This window comes from Oncorhynchus tshawytscha, linkage group LG10 (genome assembly GCF_018296145.1).
Source record: "Oncorhynchus tshawytscha isolate Ot180627B linkage group LG10, Otsh_v2.0, whole genome shotgun sequence".
In the NCBI taxonomy this organism is placed as follows: domain Eukaryota; kingdom Metazoa; phylum Chordata; class Actinopteri; order Salmoniformes; family Salmonidae; genus Oncorhynchus; species Oncorhynchus tshawytscha.
In genome coordinates this window covers 33,438,709-33,450,546 of record NC_056438.1, presented here as the reverse complement: position 1 = coordinate 33,450,546, position 11,838 = coordinate 33,438,709, and the positions used below count along the sequence as shown (strand labels likewise).

The following is an 11,838-nucleotide window of genomic DNA, read 5'->3' as shown; positions in this document are numbered from 1 at the left end:
GACCTGTGCTGACACAAGCCACTAACATAGACAATCACCCACAAACAAACAGTGCAACCCAGGCTACCTAAGTATGATTCTCAATCAGAGACAACTAATGACACCTGCCTCTGATTGAGAACCATACTAGGCCGAAACATAGAAATCCCAAATCATAGAAAATCAAACATAGACTGCCCACCCAACTCACACCCTGACCATACTAAATAAATACAAAACCAAGGAAATAAAGGTCAGAACGTGACAACACTTATTTGTCATAACTTGTCGATATCATGTTGAAATCAGTTGATTCTGGGAATAATGTGTTCATCACTGGTTAGAGGATCATATAAATAGTACTGTTTCAATTCAGAGCCTGGATTTCCCCCAATGAGGCTAATATCCATATCATGTTGAAATCAATTGATAAGGGGGCAAACGTTTAGGGTTCTACATTGTGACATTGACTGACTGACTGCAGAGTATATTAATATACTATATATTAAAACATTCTACATTGTGACATCATTAAAATACTCCTACTACGATGTTAAAACATTGTGACATTATTTCATTGATATCATGGAACAACTCCTTCATATATACATTTTCTGATATTTGATCAGAGATCGTTTATCAGATTATCTCTGGTCACAGTTTAGAGATTTCTCTCCTGTGTGTGTGCTCCTGTGAACAGTCAGCTTCCCAGATTGACCAAAACTCTTCCAACAATGATCACAGATATAAGATTTCTCTCCTGTGTGTGTTCTCTGGTGTATTGTCAGATCGCTAGATCCTGTAAAACTCTTCCCACATTGATCACAGCTATAAAGAGTCTCTCCTGTGTGTATTCTCTGGTGTCGTGACAGAATGCCAGATGTAATAAAACTCTTCCCACATTGATCACAGCTATAAGGAGTCTCTCCTGTGTGTGTTCTCTGGTGTAATGTCAGATGACCAGACCGAACAAAATTCTTCCCACATTGATCACAGCTATAAGAGTCTCTCCTGTGTGTATTCTCTGGTGCACTGTCAGAGAGACAGATTTAGTAAAACTCTTCCCACATTGACAACAGCTATAAGATTTATCTCCTGTGTGTGTTCTCTGGTGCACTGTCAAATCACTAGATTGACAAAAACTCTTCCCACATTGATCACAACTATACGGTTTCTCTCCTGTGTGTATTCTCTGGTGCACGGTCAGATGGCCAGATCGAACAAAACTCTTCCCACATTGACCACAACAATAAGGTTTTTCTCCTGTGTGTATTCTCTGATGAATTTTAATGCCTGATGAGGTGAATCTCTTCCCGCAGTCAGAACAGCAATGAGTTCTCTTCCCTGTGGATCTTCTCTCCTGTGTGGTATTCTCTGGTGCACGGTCAGATGGCCAGATCGAACAAAACTCTTCCCACATTGACCACAGCAATAAGGTTTTTCTCCTGTGTGTATTCTCTGATGAATTGTAATGCCTGATGAGGTGAATCTCTTCCCGCAGTCAGAACAGCAGTGAGTTCTCTTCCCTGTGGATCTCTGCGGGTGTTTCTTGAGGTGTTCTGATCTGGAGAGACTCTTCTCTGCCTGGTCAGCATCATGAGGTTGTTGAGGCTCCCCAGAGGATTCACGATCGTCTCGTATCTCTCCTGTGTGAACAAAGTCAGACAGATGATTAAAGGCCCACAACAGCGGTAATCCATTGTAAAAGGGGATGCCAACAGCGAAGCCATGATGTTGTACAACAATTGACTTCTGTAATGAATGTTAAAATTATTTGACAATTGTCTTAAAATGAATAGTCATATTTTGTCTTGTTTTCACATTATTAGTAACATCTAAGATTAGAAACTAGATAGAAGTTATTCATGTTGTTGAAACTCTAAGCAGTGTGCCAGATGATGTTTGGTCTCCAATATAGGCCCCTTTCTGTGTTTGCTAAAATTGCGGCACGAGTGCAATTTGATTGCAGAAACTTCTCCCTGCTAATGAGGAAACAGATAGTTATGGATGTACTACAGTGGGGCAAAAAAGTATTTAGTCAGCCACCAATTGTGCAAGTTCTCCCACTTAAAAAGATGAGAGAGGCCTGTAATTTTCATCATAGGTACACTTCAACAGACAAAATGAGAAACCAAAGCCTACCATCACTAACACACTACGCCGCCAGGGACTCAAATCCTGCAGTGCCAGATGTGTCCCCCTGCTTAAGCCAGTACATGTCCAGGCCCGTCTGAAGTTTGCTAGAAAGCATTTGGATGATCCAGAAGAAGATTGGGAGAATGTCATATGTTCAGATGAAACTAAAATAGAACTTTTTCGTAAAACCTCAACTCGTCGTGTTTGGAGGACAAAGAATGCTGAGTTGCATCCAAAGAACACCATACCTACTGTGAAGCATGGGGGTGGAAACATCATGCTTTGGGGCTGTTTTTCTGCAAAGGGACCAGGACGACTGATCTGTGTAAAGGAAAAAATGAATGGGGCCATGTATCGTGAGATTTTGAGTGAAAACCTCCTTCCATCAGCAAGGGCATTGAAGATGAAACGTGGTTGGGTCTTTCAGCATGACAATGATCCCAAACATACCGCCCGGGCAACGAAGGAGTGGCTTCGTAAGAAGCATTTCAAGGTGTGGCCTAGCCAGTCTCCAGATCTCAACTCCATAGAAAATCTTTGGAGGGAGTTGAAAGTCCGTGTTGCCCAGCAACATCCCCAAAACAACACTGCTCTAGAGGAGATCTGCATGGAGGAATGGGCCAAAATACCAGCAACTTTGTGTGAAAACCTTGTGAAGACTTACAGAAAACGTTTGACCTCTGTCATTGCCAACAAAGGGTATATAACAAAATATTGAGATAAACTTTTTTGTTATTGACCAAATACTTATTTTCCACCATCATTTGCAAATAAATTCATAAAAAGATCCTACAATGTGATTTTCTGGATTTTTTCTTCTCATTTTGTCCGTCATCGTTGAAGTGTACCTATGATGACAATTACAGGCCTCTCTCATCTTTTTAAGTGGGAGAACTTGCACAATTGGTGGCTGACTAAGTACTTTTTTGCCCCACTGTATATCTGCCTGGAGCAAAAATGGTGAGCAAAGATTTTAGTTTTTCACAATGTATTCTGAATTTGAATGGGGCAAACTCAGGGGAGTAACCTCCATTTCCAGGTTGCTTATGAGTACATTTCACATTACTTTGGATTGTAATTGTAAGGCTCGTTTGAATGTCCTGTTTAATATAATGTTTGCTAACAGTATTAAGAATTATGTTTAATTATTGAAGAATCGCGTAATTGACAGTATCCATTTGGGTGTTGTCAATAAAGTTAAGATTTTTTTGTATTTCACCTTTATTTAACCAGGTAGGTCAGTTGAGAACAAGTTCTCATTTACAACTGCGACCTGGCCATGATAAAGCAAAGCAGTGTGACAAGAAACAGCAGAGTTACACGTGGGATAAACAAACGTACAGTCAATAACAATAGAAAAATCTATATACAGTGTGTGCAAATGGAGTATGGAGGTAAGGCAATAAATAGGCCATAGTAGCGAAGTAATTACAATTTCACAAATTAACACTGGAGTAATAGATGTGCAGATGATGATGTGCCACTGGTGTGCAAAAGAGCAAAAAAGTAAATAAAAACATGGGGATGAGGTAGGCAGTCGGATGGGCTATTTACAGCTGCAGCGATCGGTAAGCTGCTCAGATAGCTGATGCTTAAAGTTAGTGAGGGAGATATCACCAACTTCAGCGATTTTTGCAATTCTTTCCAGTCATTGGCAGCAGAGAACTGGAAGGCGGCCAAAGTAGGTGTTGGCTGGAGCGCATACTATGGGTGGGTGTTGCTATGCTGGCCAGTGAGCTGAGTGAAGGCAGCCTAGCAAAGACTTATAGATGACCTGGAGCCAGTGGGTTTGGCAACGAATACGTAGCGAGGGCCAGCCAATGAGAGCATAAAGGTAGGTGGTATATGGGGCATTGGTGACAAAACGGATGGCACTGTGATAGACTGCATCCAGTTTGCTGAGTAGAGTGTTGGAGGCTATTTTGTAAATTACATCGCCGAAGTCAAGTATCGGTAGGATAGTCAGAACATCAACATTAGGGTACAGCTAAAGGCTATCAGAACTGGTTGTCTAGTGAGTTGTGAACAGAGAATGAAAGGAGCAGAATTCTGGGTGTTGTAGGATAGATTCAAGGCATAATATACAGACAGGGGTATGGTAGGGTGCGGGTACAGTGGAGGTAAACCCAGGCATTGAGTGACGATGAGAGGTTGCATCTCTGGAGGCACCAGTTATGCTAGGTGAGGTCACCGCATGTGTGGGAGGTGGGACAAAAGAGTTCTCTGAGGCATGTTGAGTGGGACTAGGAGCTCCGCAGTAAAATAAAACAATGATAACTAGCCTAAACAAAAGTATACAAGGCATATTGACATTAGAGAGATAAAAGTGAGGCACAAAGCAATCACAGGTGTTGATTGGGAGAGCTAGCTAAGACAACAACAGGTCTTAGCGGATTAACTAACAGGTAAAATGGCGATGAATGGGCAGAGAGCGTCACTTAACAAGACACAGCCTGAGCTCGAGGCTGGGGCCGACAGAAACAAAATAAACAAAACTGAGTACCGTGATTAATGAACAGTCCAGCAGGCATCAGCTATGTAGCCAAGTGATCATAGGGTCCAGTGAACAGCAATATATTAGGTAGTCATTACTACGCTAGCCGGGAGATGAGCCTGGCTCAAGGGTAACTCATGCTAGCTTCGGGACAAGGGTGTTAGCCACTATAGTCAATCCGGTGTATATTCCAGAACTTACTGCAGGAATCTGGTGATCTGGTGATGTACAAGATGCGTCAGTTTTGTCAATTTATTCATTGTCTTTTGTTTGAAACACTACTGTCAATGTTGAGAAAGGACACATACCTGATTACGCATTTAGAAGTAGGACTCGTCTACCTGGCCTGCACACAAATGTAGGCCTATAAATGTGCCCATTTGGGGATGTCTGATAGTATTTCTGATTGTCTTAACGCACTACCTTTCGATAACCACTCAGCACAAAAGGTAAAAATGTAATGCTCTGATCCAGTGAAAATGTCATAAAATACCTGATTACTTCTTATCCTTTGCACAAATAGCCTACAGCTGTGTCTGTCCAGAACTCCCTGGAGCAGGAAACTGAGGGCCTCGAATATTTTATACAATGACTAAAAGCTTGCTATCTGAGTTTTGCATCTGATTGATAGTTGATACAATGTTTCAAGTTTGTTGTAAAGGCCATGTGCAGCCAATGTGATTTCTAGGATATTTATTTTTCTAAGGATATTTTTAATTCAAAATAAAATGTTTTTAATTTGTTGGCAATTTACATGTTAAAAAGCATTGGCAATGGCATTACAAAGCATTGTAGATTTGTATAATTTTCATTTATATTTAGATAGAATGTAGATTAATCAAGACAATCATTTTGAGATACTATTATAAATTAAACTGTTCCTGTGCATATGAAAATCTGTTTTCACACAGATTGGTAGAAATGGTCAGATAAATTACAGTTCCAAATGGAAAAGGTTGCCGACAATGCTGGTGTAGTCTATTTACTAGTCTATTAGTTATCTATTTGTAGCCCATTAGTTTATTACTGAAAACTCAGCAGAATGGCAAAATTTACAAAGTCCAGCAGAGGATGAGAGGGGGTTCCCTCTGGTCGGGCTATGTTGACCGACCCGGCTCCCTCTGGTCGGGCTATGTTGTTGACCGGCATTTCCCTCCTTGGTGTAATTATAATCTCTGTTACGACTCCCTCTGGTCGGGCATGTTCAGTACTATGGGGAAATACAATCATTCCCCATGCCGACCCAACGGATCGGGCTAAATGAAACCGCCCTCTGGCAGGTCAGGGCGTCAGTTTTGTCAATTTATTCATTGTCTTTTGTTTGAAACACTACTGTCAATGTTGAGAAAGGACACATACCTGATTAGCATTTATAGTGATGACCTGGCCTGCCTCCAGTCAGGTTATAGTGATGACTGGCCCATCTAGTCATGTTATAGTGATGACTGGCTCCCTCTAGTCAGGTTATATTGATAACTGGCCACTCAGTCATTTGTGTGTCTTATTTATTTAATTTGTAATGTGTGATTTCATGAAAGTTTGATTTTATAGTAATTTATTTGAATTTGGACTTTTTAAGCCTTGAGACAATTCATACATGGATTGTGTATGTGTGCCATTAAGAGGGTGAATGGGCAAGGCAAAATATCTATCTACCCTCAGTATATACAGTGCCTTGCGAAAGTATTCTGCCCACTTTGCGACCTTTTACCACATTTGAGGCTTCAAACATAAAGATATAAAACTGTATTTTTTTTTGTGAAGAATCAACAACAAGGCCAATCAGAATGGATTTCTAGGATATTTATTGGATATTTCAAATATTTTTAACAAATAAAATGAAAAATTTGTTGGCTTTAATGCAAAATTATTTTTACTTTCAGTGCAGCAAACTCTCCAGAAGTTCAGTGAGGATCTTGAATGATTTTCAATGTTGACCTAAATGACTAATGATGATAATACAACCATCTTTGTAATCAAGTATAAATTAAATGTTCCTGCATGTGAAAGTCTCAGAGGTCCACAAAAGCGCAGAGAGCATCATGAAGAACAAGGAACACACCAGGCAGGTCCGAGATACTGGTGTAGTGAAGAAGTTTATTAGTCTATCGGATTTTAGCCCAAAAGTTTATTAGCTTTAAACATCCCAAGGAGCACTGTGCATGGATAATATTGAAATGGAAGGAGTATCAGACCACTGCAAATCTGACCAAGACCTGGCCTCCCTCTGGTCGAGGCTATGTTGACAGAAGACTGGTCAGGATGTTGCCAAGAGGCTCCCCATGATCACTCTGGATGAACTGCAGAGATCTACAGCTGAGGTGGGAGACTCTGTCCATAGGACAACAATCAGTCGCTATATTGCACAAATCTGGCCTTTATGGAGAAGAAAGACATTATTTAAAGATATCCATAAAAAGTGTCGTTTAAAGTTTGCCACAAGCCACCTGGGAGACACACCAAACATGTGGAAGAAGGTGCTCTGGTCAGATGAAACCAAAATTGAACTTTTGGCAACAATGCAAAACGTTATGTTTGGCGTAAAAGCAACACAGCAGGTTATCACCCTGAACACACCATCCCCACTGTCAAACATGGTGGTGGCAGCATCATGGTTTGGGCCTTATTTTTTCAGCAGGGACAGGGAAGATGGTTGATTTTTGATGGGAAGATGGATTATTTGAAAATTCTGGATTTTTAAGCCAACAAGACAATTGACATTCATACATGGATTGTGTATGTGTGCCATTAAGAGGGTGAATGGGCAAGGCAAAATATCTATCTACCCTCAGTATATACAGTGCCAAAACATATTCGGCCCAACCTTTTGGAATGGTTCAAAAATAAACATATCCAGGTGTTAGAATGGGCAAGAATCAAAGTCCAGACCTGAATCCAATCGAGAATCTGTGGAAAGAACTGAAAACTGCTGTATTTCAAACTTCCATCCAACCTCACTGAACTCGAACTGTTTTGCAAGGAGGAATGGGAAATAATTTCAGTCTCTCGATGTGCAAAACTGATAGAGACATACCTTTTGCTGCGACTTACAGCTGTAAGTCGCAGCAAAAGGTGGCGCTACAAAGTTTTAACTTAAGGGGCTGAATAATTTTCCCAATTCTTCAGTTTTTGAAAAAAGTTTGAAATATCAATAAATGAGGTTCATGATTGTGTCCCACTTGTTGTTGAACAAAGAAATACAGTTTTATATCTTTATGTTTGAAGCCTGAAATGTGGCAAAAGGTCGCAAAGTTCAAAGGGGGCCGAATAATTTCGCAAGGCACTGTATATACACACACTGTATATACGTACACTAAGTGTACAAAATATTAAGGACACATGCTCTTTCAATGACATGGACCAGGGATCATCAACTAGATTCAGCCACAGGCTGATTTTTTTCTTGAGAGGATGGTCGGGGGCAAGAGCATAATTCTAAATAATTTGTAGACTGCAAATTGACCACAAGAAGCCCAAACGTACCGAGGAATTCGGAAAGTATTCAGACCCAGTCCATTTTTCCACATTTTGTTATGTAATAGCCTTATTCTAAAATGGATTAAAGTATTTTTTCCCTCATCAGTCTACACACCATACCCGTTAATGCAAAAACAGGTTCTCAGAAATGTTTGCAAATGTTTTTTAAAAAGAAGAAAAGGCACACCGGTTTGTGTCAAGAACTGCAACGCTGCTGCGTTTTTCCCACTCAAAAGTTTCACGCGTGTATCAAAGAATGGTCCACCACCGAAAGGACAACCAGCCAACTTGACACAACTGTGGGAAGCATTGGAGTCAACATAGGCTAGTATCCCTGTGGAATGATTTCAACACCTTATAGAGTGTAACGGTTTTCTTCCTGAGAAGGATAGGCGGACCAAAACACATGGTGGTGGTACTGGATAGACCGGACCGTGCAGGCGCACTGGAGCTCTTGAGCACCGAGCCTGCCCAACCTTACCTGGTTAAATGCTCCCGGTCGCCCTGCCAGTGCGGCAAGGTGGAATAGCCCGCACTGGGCTGTGCAGGCAAACCGGGGACACCATGCGCAAGGCTGGTGCCATGTACTCCGGCCCAAGGAGACGCACTGGAGACCAGATGCGTAGAGCCGGCTTCATGGCACTTGGCTCGATGCCCACTCTAGCCAGGCCGATACGAGGAGCTGGTATGTACCGCACCGGGCTATGCACCGGCACTGGGGACACAGTGCGCTCCAAAGCATAACACGGTGCCTGCCCGGTCTCTCTCGCCCCCCGGTAAGCACAGGAAGGTGCCGCAGGTCTCCTACCTTGCTTCGCCATACTCCCTGTGTGCCCCCCCCAATACATTTTTGGGGCTGACTCTCGGGCTTCCATCCATACCGCCGTGCTGCCTCCTCATACCAGCGCCTCTCCGCAGCTCTTCTTTGGGGTGGCGAGTTTCTCCTGGCTGTGCCCAGGGTCCTTTACCGTCCAATTCGTCCATTCCTCTTTGCGCTGCCGCTTCTCCTGCTGCACCTTGGGGCGGCTACACTCCCCTGGCTTAGCCCAGGGTCCTCTCCCGTCGAGGATTTCCTCCCATGTCCAAGAGTCTTGATTCTTCGGCCGCTGTTGCTGCTGCCCGTTATCACGCCGCTTGGTGGGTGGTTCTGTAACGATTTTCTTCCTGAGAAGGAGAGGCGGACCAAAACACAGCGTGGTTATTTATAAACATCTTTAATAAAAGATGAAAACATGAACACTAAACAAAATAAGAAAAGTGGAAAAACCGAAACAGTCCTAACTGGTGCAAAACACAGAGACAGGAACAACCACCCACAAAATACCCAAAGAATATGGCTGCCTAAATATGGTTCCCAATCAGAGACAACGATAAACACCTGCCTCTGATTGAGAACCACTCTAGGAAACCATAGATTTACCTAGACAACTACACAGAACACAACCCCATAAATCTAATAAACCCCTAGACAAGCGAAACACAATAAATCACCCATGTCACACCCTGGCCTAACCAAAATAATAAAGAAAACACAGATAACTAAGACCAGGGCGTGACATAGAGTCCATGCCCTGACGAATTGAGGCTGTTCTGATGGCAAAAGGGGGGATGCAACTCAATTTGAGGAAGGTGTCCTTAATGTTCTATACACTCAGTGTTCAGTATATATATATATTGATTCCAGGTGGAACCCTTTTCAAAGAGGTTTCTACATGCAACCAAAAAGGGTTCTACCTGGAGGCAAAATGAGTTATCCTGGAGGACAGCCGAATAACCCTTTTTCCAAGAGCTTAGCAACCAGGCTAACGGGTGACATTTACATTTGTTTAGATTAGCTTAGCAGTTAGGCTAGGCTAAGCAGTGAAATGTCTATTAACCTCAGGAGCCAAAGTGAAACTGATTGAGCCTCTAGTTTACTCTCAATTTACACTGAAAGAAGAAACAGGGGGATGTGGATTTGTGTATGGGCAGACTGTTTCCACTAAAATAAAACTGATAGTTCCTTGCTCTTTCTTTTAACTACTAGCATGGTGCTCACCAAGGTTCTGTAAAAGGTGTAACATATCTCACATGCATGAAACAGCAGGAGGAAAAGTTAAAGATGCTAAATCAGAAAGACAAAAAAATTAGGCGATCAAAAAATGAATGTGGTTTCAATCTGATTTGAAAATATTTGATTCCATGTGCTTTTTGGTTGTCTGTTCAGACTGCAGGAAAAAGATCAGATTTGTATTGGATAGGCTTTTTGTTGTTGTTGAGTCAAATCAAACTGCCAATGTGAACAATAGCCTAGGTAAAATAAGTCTGGCATGTACGGTCATTTGTATTAGTACGGTCATTTGACATCTCTGTAAAAGTCATGTTATTAATGCCTGACTGTAAATCATGTTTTGATATTGTATGTAATCAATACAACTGTAGCTGAATGCCTGCATGCTTTGTAGCAGTATTTGGATTCATTTACAACTTTAGTTTCTACGCACAACGTCACTGCCTTATCAGTATATTATCTGAGTTGTGTTTTTTTTTTTGTTTCTCCATGAGGAAGAACTGGAGACAAAGTTCTTTCAAGTGGGGATAGAGAGAGAGGCACACATAAAACATTATCATTAGTTCTTGCAGATCAAAGTGCATGGTATACATACTGTATATTTTGTTGTATTGTTGTATAAAATAACTATAACACTGGAATGCATTATCCTCAGTGTTCTGCTTAACATGTGAAAGGATACATAAACTTCTCCCACCCAGCAGTCTCCTCTTTTTTTCTCTTCTCCCTCCTCTCATTTTGTCTCTCTCCTCTACAAAAGTGCAAAAACTTGTTCTTCATTTCTCAGATAGACACGAGCCCTACAAAGGACATTCGCTGCCCCAGCGTCGGCCCCTACGGGGAACTCAGCCGTGGTCACACTGGGGTAGAGGAGCAAGGAGAGGGGGAGAGAGGAGGGGTGAGGCCATCCAGACACCATTTGTCTGCAGACTTGGGGCGACCCGGTTTGGGCCAACGCCTGTCACAGTGAAAATGACATTGCCCATCTCCTGGGGACAGCGAGTACCAGCGGACTTTCCCTGTTGGACAGACACACATATCTACACACGAACAGACACACACATGCAGTAAATACACACACACACAAAGCTACTAGATTGACCATCGAGACAAGGCACTTGGAGAGTGTATGAAGTGCATTAGGCGCTTGTGGGCATATTGTATTTCTATGATGGAGAGGGGCACACTGTATCATACCCTTGTCTCTATGGACAGGTCTGGTGTCTTTGAGAGCATAGGGTCTGGTGTCTTTGAGACAGTAGGTTTGTCTCTCTCTCAGCTTCACTGAGTGCTCCTACACTCTGGCATTCCCCTTTTCTCGTTCCTCCTTTCTCTTGTTCTGTCTCACTCACCCTTGTAACGGCTGTTGGTGGAAGAAGGTGAGGACCAAAGCACAGCGTGGTACGTGTTCATCTTTTTTATTTGAACTGAACACTGAATAACAAAACAACAAAGAGAATGAACGAAACAGTTCTGTCTGGTACAGACACAAAAACAGAAAACAACTCCCCACAAAAACCCAGTGGAAAAAAGCTACCTAAGTATGGTTCTCAATCAGAGACAACGATAGACAGCTGCCTCTGATTGAGAACCACACCCGGCCAAACAACAAAGAAATACAAAGCATAGAAAATGAACATAGAATGCCCACCCTAGTCACACCCTGACCTAACCAAAATAGAGATTAAAAGCCTCTCTATGG

At 42.1% G+C, this 11,838-nt stretch overlaps 1 pseudogene; it reads right to left on the bottom strand.

Annotated features, from left to right (window-relative positions):
• Nucleotides 1-623: 623 nt before the first annotated feature.
• Nucleotides 624-11,838, bottom strand: part of LOC121847641 — a 143,149-nt pseudogene continuing 131,934 nt past the window's right edge.